Source organism: Pezoporus flaviventris, unplaced genomic scaffold (genome assembly GCF_033815535.1).
Source record: "Pezoporus flaviventris isolate CSIRO_AGI_PZ_B2104156 unplaced genomic scaffold, CSIRO_AGI_Pfla_v1 ptg000095l, whole genome shotgun sequence".
NCBI classification, from domain to species: domain Eukaryota; kingdom Metazoa; phylum Chordata; class Aves; order Psittaciformes; family Psittacidae; genus Pezoporus; species Pezoporus flaviventris.
Window position 1 is genome coordinate 2,120,650 of NW_026892643.1, and position 10,897 is coordinate 2,131,546.

The following is a 10,897-nucleotide window of genomic DNA, read 5'->3' on the forward strand; positions in this document are numbered from 1 at the left end:
GTTGAGGAGAGCGCTTGATTTCCCACTTTGATTTATCTGGATGGCCCTTAATCCCGAATTTTAGTGAGGAGCTGATTTATTGTCTATCGTCAGGGAGGGGACGTTAATTCCCCATCTGCCATTCAGTGTGCCTGTTTGGAAAGAAAGAAACCTCCTCTGCTGTAGGTAGGATCAAAACCAAAGGGTATAAATTGCACTGAAATCCATGTGTTCAGGCAACTTGTGGGGAAAACTCAACTCTGCTGCCGCTTAACCCTGTATTTGCCTGGAAACACTAGAAACACCTGACTCTTTACCTTGGAGCTTACCCAGGTACCACGCTCCGTGGGTCTGCAGAGCTGCCAAGACCAGGCAGCATGGTGCCTCATGCCCACCTGGCAGGAAGCAAATGGATGCTGTTTAGGGGCTTAGAGGACCCTGATACCCGCACATGGCGCCTCCCCATGCAATGCTGTGGCAGCTCCAGATCCAAAGGATAGCTCATATGTGGGCATCCGTAGAGCAAGTGGGAGCAGGGCAAAGGAGGACCCTGCCTGCAGTCTCCTGAGGAGGTGACTTCAGGGGCAGGGGTGCTCAGGGGGCCTGCAGGCAAAGACCCTTGCTAGTGCCACCTTGCTGGAAGCCTTTCCTAGAGTCGCGGTGCCAGTGAGAGGGGAGGAGGTTGGGTGCCATAACCTGCAGTCAGTGCAAGCCTGCTTGGGGCACCAGGGGAGCAAGGAGGGAGCCTGCTCCCTGGTGCCAGCCTCAGAGCCGGGTTTCGGCACCAGGCACACTCGCTCTCCTCCCTCGCTCCCTCCCCGCCCTCCTCCCTCCTCTGTGTCTGGAATTCCTCGCTGCGGAGCGTGGCAGTTTCAAAGCAGGGGTGGAGGAGGATCCTCCACCCAAGGTAGCCTCCAGCCTGGTTGTTGGGCCGCTCTCATGGGGTGCGGGAGACGTGGGTTTGGGCCCCTCGGGCTGAGGCGGGAGAGGAGCCCAGGCCTCCCACTTCCTCAGCATATACTTTGAATACGGAGGCATTGTATAATAAAAGCTATCACCACCTTTTCTTCTTCCTGCTTTGTTTTTAAAAGACTGATCTGTGTGGAGCCTCTTGAAAGGAAGGGCGTAGGTACCAATCTCCAGGAGAAGATTTCAGACAATGCATCCCGAGCAGACAGGATTGCCTCACTCCGGCCTCAAGGGGCTTTTAGTGCAAGGGAGGATTGCAGATACACCCTTGTCCTCCACTTTTCCTATTGCTTGGATGTAAGCAGCTTTGTGCTCCCTTCAAGAAGGTCCCACTGTGTCCTGCCAGCTCCCTTGGGTTCAACTCTGAAGCACCCAGCTTTCGCCATCAACCACGTAGGGAGTGCAGTTCACAAGATGCTGGAGGCCAGATCACCTCGAAGTCAGGGATTTCAGCACCCAAACTTCTCCTGAATTTAACCTTCATTTCTCTAGTTAACTCAGCTTGTCAGATGGAATGACTTGCCTTTTTGACAAAACACTGGGGATAGAAGTTAGAGCATGATGTGCATAAGCAGTTAAGGCAATTTTTGTTGCTTTGAAAGCTTGAGAAGGCTTTAGACTAGAACCAAACCTCCACAAGTAACCTTAATCATTACACTCTGTGAAGACTCATTTGAAATTGTCGGGGCAATCAATTCTGATGTAGCTCTTTGGCTGGAAAAGCCAGACAGTCCCAAATGTCTCTTTGATGCAGAATCATACAAAGATTCAAGTTTCAATTGCTCTGATCAAGCATAATGTTCCCTGCCCTAACTGAGCAGGGAGAAGTCTCTGCTTCCCAAAGCATAAACGTGTTTCACATGGTGCCTATTAGTCAATGGAGTCAAGGCTGGATCACCATCAACTTGTATAACTTGCATTCAGTGGTGAGATTATATAATCCACATATATGTCTCAATGTATCCATATATCTCTCCAGGATATCTGAAAAGTCATGGCTGTCAGGTGAAGCCCCTGGTGACTGGAAAAAGGGAAACATTGCATCCATTTCTAAAAGGGTAAAAAGGAAGACCCTGGGAGACTCAACAAGGTGAAGTGCAGGGTCCTGCACCTGGGTCAGGGCACCCCCTGCTATTGCTACAGGCTGGGCAGAGAAGAGATTCAGAGCAGCCCTGCAGAGAAGGACTTGGGGGTGTTGGTCGATGAGAAAATGAACATGAGCCAGCTTCAGTGTGTGCTCACAGCCCAGAAAGCCAACCGTATCCTGGGCTGCATCAAAAGGAGCGTGACCAGCAGGTCGAAGGAGGTGATCCTGCCCCTCTACTCTGCTCTTGTGAGACCTCACCTGGAGTATTGTGTGCAGTTCTGGTGTCCTCAGCATAAAAAGGACATGGAACTGTTGGAACAAGTCCAGAGGAGGGCCACGAGGATGATCAGGGGACTGGAGGACCTCCTGTATGAAGATAGGCTGAGGAAGTTGGGGCTGTTCAGCCTGGAGAAGAGAAGGCTGCGTGGAGACCTCATAGCAGCCTTCCAGTATCTGAAGGAGACTTGTAATAAAGATGGAGACAAACTTTTTAGCAGGACCTGTTGTGATAGGACAATGTGTAATGGTTTTAAACTAAAAGATGGAAGATTTAAACTAGGTATAGGGAAGAAATTCTTCCCTGTGAGGGTGGTGAAGTGCTAGCACAGTTTGCCCAGAGAAGCTGTGGCTGCCCCATCCCTGGCAGTGTTCAAGGCCAAGTTGGATGGGGCTTTGAGCAACCTGGTCTAGTGGAAGGTGTCCCTGCCCATGGCAGGGGGATTAGAACTTGATGATCTTTAAAAGTCCTTTCCAAACCAAACCATTCTGTGATTCTATAAAACAAAGCTTGTGAAAATGCAGTCTTGCAACTTTGAAAATTTTATGTCTAACCTGTTTTTAAAGCATTCCAGCTATGAAAATCTAGTATTTCCCCCTCATTTTCTAGGCAGAAACCTCACTTCAGAGGGGAGGAAGCCAGCTCAGCAGTGGGGTCTTCATGGAAGATTGAAAATTTTGTCTTACTGCAGCAGATACCGCAGATGAAAGGAGATCAGGCAACAATATGAAGAAAGGATGTCACTGTTCTTGCCATACTTTTGTCCAGAGAAGTCCCTAAAGGACTGCAAGGATCCCCCTAGAACCCCTTTATCTGATTAGGTTCACTTTCATCCATGGTTGTTCCCTTCACTCTTCTCCGCAGGTATTTTTCAGTGTTGATCACTACTACATGGTAGACACCAGCTCTGATAGAGGGGATTGAGGCTTTCTTCACCCTTGGACACAGTCAAGAAAGCTGAAAAGTATTAGATAGAAGCCTTTCCCGGGATGTCCTGAAATGCTAGGGTACATTTGAGGAAATTTAACCGCAGTAGAAATGGCTGGTTACCCTGAGCATGGACTGACTCCCCAGATATGATGCTTCATAGTCCCTTGGGTAGTTTTTGCCAGGTATTGTGATGAGAGGCTGCTCTGATACCATCAGGAGATGCTCATCGCAGTGAAATAAAAGAAAGAAGGTATTATAGAGGATCATTTCAATACCTGACACTCTTACACTTGGCTAATTGTATTTGTTCATTAAGATAAGGATCAGCATTCAGCTTCTCCTACATTTAGGTCAGCCTTCCAGCACATTTGCACTTGCAAGGGTGAGCTGCTTTAATGAGGGATAATGAAACTTGCTATGCATTGCATCATGACTTGTGTTAATATCATTTACACATGATAAGATGCAAATAGTATTGACCGTCAATGCACAATGCTTAATCCTCTAAGCCCACACATACACATGTGCTAAAACTAATCTTCCTAACAGTAAACAAAATATACATCTGTGCCTCTCTCCAGCCTCCTGAGAATGCTCATTTTCCCTAAACTACAAGGTGCACCAGCTCTACCCACGCAGCCAAGCAAACAGGTTGCCAGTGGCTCAAAAGGGCTTTGACTCCTGTCCTCATTCCCTGCTTGCAGTTCACAGAGACACGACAGTGCCATGAAACCTTACTTGTAAACAACCCTTGTTAGGCAGACCCAGAATGCTCTGTTTGACAGGCGTTCGGAGGGCATTTCTGAGGCATAACTCCCGTTTCTCTCCCAATGCACTTTGGGTGTCCAAGGCCTGCGTGTCCATCTTCTGTAGGCATGCTGTATTTTGAAATGGGCAGCTCAGCTAAATGGTAGTCAGTAGACATGCATAAACTCTTCATTATTTAAGCTTCTTTAAGTTGCAAGAGGGTAGATTTAGGTTAAATATTAGGAAGAAGTTCTTTACTGTGAGGGTGGTGAGGCACTGGCACAGATTGCCCAGAGAAGCTGTGGCTGCCCCATCCCTGGCAGTGTTCAAGGCCAGGTTGGATGGGGCTTGAGCAACCTGGTCTAATGGAAGATGTGCCTGCCCAAACAAGATATTAAGCTGAAGTGGAATCAGTTAGTGACTAGCCATCTTCAGTGAATAAATGTTCCCTGGAGGTTAAATGGGCCCACATGTATTTTAAGAAATGCAGATTAAGCATGTAGTGAAAATTAAATGTATTTAATTGTAATTCTGTTGTGGGAAGCTCGGTTCACATCAGAATAACTGAACCTCTTTCAGGTATCTTAATACCATGTGGGTGTTCATATTTCTGAGAGTAAATAATCTCCAGATTGCACTGCTTTTTGAGAGTGCTGTCTCTGAACTGTATGATTTTAGGGACTTTCTGCATCTTTGGTTCCCTGAGAGGTCCAATCCTTTTTTAATCAACTTTTTTTACTCTTTGAATGTAAAGAAACTCGCATTACTTCAAGACTGATAAAGAATTGTCTTTGGAAATTTCTCCCCAGCCTTATGACATGCAGGGTCACAGCACCTATTTCCTATTTCTCAGTGCTATCAGCAAAACACTGCCTTGGGTTTTAATGATCCAGAAAATGCAACAGGCAGCAGTTGTCAGGAGAAACCATAGAGTTGTGTAGGACATGATCTCTGGGGAGGCGTCCCACTGGTGAGGAAACCCTGAGGAGCAGCTGAACAAGCTCGGTGTCTTTCGAAGGTGCTTTTCTCCTTTGATTACATATGCTCTTCTTTCAAGAGGGCTGCTTCATGAAGCTAGTAAGATTTATCTTCCCAATGCCTGCCAGCATATTCCCACCATGGACAAGTGAAGACTTAGCTGACAAGGTTTGCTCTCTGAAGAAATGTCCCAGCCTTTGCCACTAGCTAAGCCTGATGTGCTCAAAGTTGATCAGAGAGTGCTCAGTCCTGAACATGAATGTGCCCTTTAGACACTTCTTTGCCCATTCGAAGCTTGGGAATATATTCCTGTGCCTACCTGCAATCACATTATAGTCCCACAGCAGCCATAAAGTGAATATTTTTTTTTATTTAACATCTGTGAAAGCAGATATTATTCATCATTTATTGCATTAACAGTGTGCATTAGAAAGCAGAGGCTGTATGTACATTCAAGGTGAAAAAGTACGCAAGTCTTCTGAGCAGACCAAGGTTCCCACTGCCTGTTTGAGTCAAAGAGCTAAAGGGACATGGCCTCCTCAAAGCAGCCAAATGCAGTTCTTGCCACCTGGACAGCATACTCAATATGAGGATTATGCATGTTTGATCCTTGCTGTGATACCTTCACTTGGGGAAAGCCTTGGCTCCATTCACTCTGGTGAACTGAAACTTGGGTGAATCAGCCTCCCTCAGACCATGCAGCCTGATTCACGTGCTAGGAATCCAGTCTCTCCTTACTGCAGAACAGCAAACATAAGCTCCAACAGTGGAGTTGCCTTTAGTATCAGCTCTGAAAGCGTTTTCCTACACGAGCCACAGGGGTGAAATCTTTTGAACCCTGGCTGGTGGTGGAAGTGTGTCCTGGATTACTCTGCCTGACAGGATTTGTAAGAATGAGGCTGTGGACATAGGGAGTGAGCCCGTGCTCCTAAAAAGAGGGTGTGGAGATTTTGTTCTCTACCAGTAAGTTAGAGGGTTTGAGCTCTGTGCTACAACCAGATATGTTTTGAAGTGGGTGTACCCCTTGGCACAGCTCTGGCCTTTGACAGCTAACACCCTCCTAGGCAGCACAGGATGTAGCACTGATCAGGCTCTGCTCTTCAGGAGCCCTGTGGATGAGGCCAAGTGTTTTGGAGGGGAAAGTGTTTACCCATGCATCTGCAAGTCCTGCTGACACAGAAAGGCTTTGCCATGCGGGTGCTAGGAACTTCTTTCACAGCCTGCAGTTCCGCAGTGTGTGCATGAGCATACACTGGACTGGGAGGTACGGGTATGTGATACATATATGCACATATATGAATAGATGCATACATTTGGTACACACACATGCATGCACTGCAATTTATGCAATACCCAATTTTAGTGCTATAGTCACCTATATTGTAGACTAAGAACCGTGGCTTGTTGTTTTTTTTTGGAGAAGGTAGGCCAACCCCCCCTAATTTTAATGGGTCTCCCTTTCTGAGCACCAATACAACACCATCATGAGCTGGTTTTTCTCCCCCAAGGATGATGGCACTGGGGTGAATAATCATAGTGCTACAGCCCCTCTACATTTTGTTTCTGGCCAGAGCAAGGTTGCTAAAGCCTATCTTCAACTTCTCTCCCGCAATCTCCCAGTCGCCCAGTTTTGCTACCTCCCTTTTGTGTAATTCTCTGGACTCCTCTCCAGCAAAGACTCACTTACAGACAAAGAATGCTAACGTACTATTTGCCGAAATTCTCATGGATGAGAAAATTAACACCACCCCCCACCTTTTTTGTTGTTGCCATGGTCACAGGAAAGGAATTAAAGCATCAAAGCCTTCCATTTCCTGATGATGGATTAAGGAAATTATTAATTTGTCTTATAAAAAGGCAGGTTGTGTCTCTGCAATTAATGTTAGAGGGCCCTTCATGAAGGGAATTTCAGCCTCCTGGGCGGAGAAGGCTAAAGCATCTGCTTATTCACCAGCTTAGATAGATGGGGCTGCTTTGGGGGTCTGTGTTTTACCTCCTGCCTTCATTAAGTCACTGCAGATAGGATTTGGCTGCCTAGGCAGTGGTTTCTTTGGGGCACAGGATTAAAAATTCAAGATCCCCTATAAATTAAGCTCTCTCATTTATCCATTTTTTTATGTTCCATCCATGATCTCTCAGGATTTTTCCTTTGCAGGATGAGGAAGAGAAAACTTAAGGAAAAAAAATGTACTTACACGTAACTGTCTTTGATATGTTCCTACTCATCCCCTACCCTGCTTTTCTGGCTCCCTGGCACCCAGTGACTACCTACTGGTGAGATAGCTGTTTATATGGGAGCTCTTTACAAAGGTTGGTTCTACAGTAGGATGCCTTCCCCTAGGGCTGCCTGTGCTTGCAGGACACAATGGGGAGGAAAATATATTACTCTGCTTCAGTTATAGAAAACTCTTTTTCTTCACCTTTGTTTCATCATTCCCTTTATTTTTTTTTCCTAAACAATTGCAGAAAATATGGGCTTGATTCCCAGTGTTTGCCTTTGAAATTAGGCGAGGAGAAAAAGAGAGCACCAAAACACAGAGACTGATCTTCAGACCCATCAAAGCCCACTTGGCTCCACAGAGAGTCTCATTGTCCCAGGCTTCATTTCAGCAGACTCCCTGAGCAGAAAGGTGCTGCTTCAGCCTTCCACTGCTGGCAGCGGTGCTGTCTGATGACAGAACATAGCACGCCATGCAGACTCTTTCAAATTCATCCTTTCATATTTCTTCTTAGTGCGTTCAGGTAATTTGGCCCTCTTATATACCTGAGCCCTTGTTTCCTCTTCCTGAAAGGGAATGTCTTAATGCTTCCTATTGAAATCTGTGGAAGTAAATTGTTGCAAGAGAATACCTGGTGAGCTAGTGCCGGATGGGGTAAAGGGAAGCTGAGCAGTGTTTGTGACATGGAGCGGTGCCTCATGCTAACCTCGTGGCTCATCCCTTTGATATGGTGCCTCTCAGGTGCTGTGCTTTGCCTGTCTTGCGGCAGGAAATGCAGGAACTTGTTTGTCACTTTTCCCTATGCTGAAAGGGCACAAAGGAGTAGTGGATCTTTTCTCTGAGGGGTAAGCTCCCCTTTGCCTTTGATCTGCTTTATGGGAGTCTCTTTCCTCTCTGAATGAAAAAACAACCCAAAGCCAGGCCTACTTCTTGGAAAAGCTGAATGCAATTTGGGAACTCAAAAGGAGTTTGCATACTCGCCATATTTCTATGAATAATGCAGTGCTGTGCTCCCAGTGGCCACATTCAGACCACACTCAGCCGTGATATCTTTCTTGAAGACACTGCCGCAGTCAGGAAGGCTCCTTCAGCTGATTGAAAGATATGAAACGCATGTTTCTGGGCTTGATGGGTCTGTAATTAAGATCTTTAAAATCAACGTTGTAATTCCATGAAGGTCATTTCTTTGGCACTAAACAGGCCAAATAACCTACTGTTCTCAGACACTGAGCTATAGTCCTTAAGGTCTCAGTTGCTGGAGATAAAACCCATATTTAGCTCTATATTTGTGCGATGATCCTGGTCATATTGGTGTTATAACAGCACTTTGGCATGTGAACAGACTAATTTGTAAACAACAGAAACCTACAAAGTCTTAAAAAGTTAAAATGTTTCACCATGGGTACCCTGGGTGTATTTATACATTAGTTAAGCCCACCTTATGGAAGTGTTCCATAGTGTATCAATGCCATTTTTTTTTTTTTTTTTTTGCCAAGAATGGGTGCACAATGTACAGGGTTGAAAATGGGCCTCAAAAAACTTTACCTTCTCCACAGATAGCCTTTGAGGACTCAGAAACACTGATACAATCTTCTCTGCCATGCCTTTTCTCTCCAGCTCTGTTGAGTAATCAACTTGGTAGCCTTAGTGGCACCTCAACACTTCCACAGCCCTTGATACTGAGCTCTTTTTGGCCAGCCTACAGCAACTGCGAATTGCACTATCCTGTCTATCTTTAATTTCTCCATATTCCATACCAGAAGGTCATAATCTCTCCTTATGCTGCTGTGAGTGACCAGACACCAGTGGCCATGAGCAGATAACACCTGGTGTTCAACAGCAGAAGCATGGGAAAAGAAAGGTTTATCTACCAAAGGAGAGGGGAAAAGGACAAGGAGACATCATGCAAGAATCCTTTACCTAGGCCACAGCAAATCTCATCTGTCTTCTGATTTCCTTCCTCCCATACTCTAGAAAGACCCAACATAAGTCCCCAGGGGAAGTTTGCAAATATCTTCTGAACCATGACAGTCCTGCTGTGAGCATGCTAGAAACTGTTTGGTTACATAAAAAGGAAGGCAGGTTACATGGGAAAGCATGGCTGGTGTATTGAGGAAGGATAATTTTGCTGTTTTGTAGAGACAACCAAGGAAAAATTTGTTTTAAAGCCCACCAGAAAATTAAAAAAAAAAAAAAAAAGAGTTGTAGCCTGATAAAATGGATTAAATATATTGGAGGGGAAAAATGCAACTTCCTGCTCAATTTACTACCACAAAGTCAGCTGGCAAAATAATGGCAAAACCTATAAAACTCTGCAGAAAGACCTACTGTGGCACATGGGATGGTGCTGCTGAGGAATGCTGGGCTTTCAGCCGCAAAGCCAACAAGAGGGTGAATCTGGTTCCTCTCCTGCGCCGTGGTAGAATGAAGGATATTATCATGAGCTGCTGGAGGTACCTGAGCAAGGACCATGACAGGGACATCTTCAACTAGATCAGGTTGCCCAGAACCACATCCAGCCTGACCTTGAATGTTGCCAGGAATGTTTCATCCACCACCTCTCTGGCCAACCTGTGCCAGTATTTTACCACTCTCACTGTAAAATATTTCTTCTTCATATCCAGCCTGAATCTCCCCTCTTTTAGTTTAAAACCATCATCCCTCATCCTATCACAACAGGCCCTGATAAAGAGACTCTCCCCACCTTTCTTATAGGCCCCTTTTAAGAACTGAAATGCCACAAAAAGGTCTCCCTGGAGCCTTCTCTTCTCCAGGCTGAGCAAGCCCAACTCTCTCAGCCTGTCTTCATAGGAGATGTGCTCCCCAGTCTTATCACTTTTGTGGGCCTCCTCTGGACCCTCTCCAACAGGTCCATGTCTTTCCTGTACTGAGGACTCCAGAGCTGGACACAGTACTCCAGGTGGGGTCTCACCAGAGCAGAGTAGAGGGGCAGAATAATTGCAGTGCTGAGCAGCAGAGAGAGTCCAAAGCGGGCAGAAGCATGTCACTGTGCAAGGGGACCTCCCCTTAGCCACCTACACATAGATTTAAAGGTAAGTGTTTGAAAAGGTGTAATAGGAAAGGGCATCTCTGGAGAGACTGCTGCTTAGGGAAGGATAGAGAGAAATCACTCCTGCAGGATGGGAGACTAAATAAAAATATGCATGCTGCGGACACAGATAGTGCTGCAGACTGTGAGACTGGGATAGCCAGTTTAGAAATATTCATCTTGTGCAAGATGGATAGAAATATAATCTGGTTAACACCCTGGGTAGTGGGGAGAGACTGAAGATGAAGCTGGATATAGGATCATCATCACACAGTGGCTGTCATTCTGCTTTGTCAGTATTAAAAAATCCATCAGTGGCATTGCTCTAATGCAGCTGCTGGTGTCACTGAAGATTTAGAACTTCAGAAAGATGGAAAAAGCCAGGACTGGGGCTGGGTATCTGTGTAGTAGCAAGAGGGGGATGTCCAGCACTGCAGAAGTGGAAACAGCCAGTGAAATTAAGCTAGTCTGAAACTGGAGTGTCATAGAATCATAGAATCAATTAGTTTAGAAAAGACCTTTAAGATCACGAAGTCTAACCATTATGCCAGGAGTAGTGCTGCCCTGCCTCTGCCCAGTACCTAATTATATGGCCCAGTTCAGTCCAGGTGCATCCCTGTACTGGGATGTCTCTTGGAGGAGTTTTGCCACCTCAGGCGCCT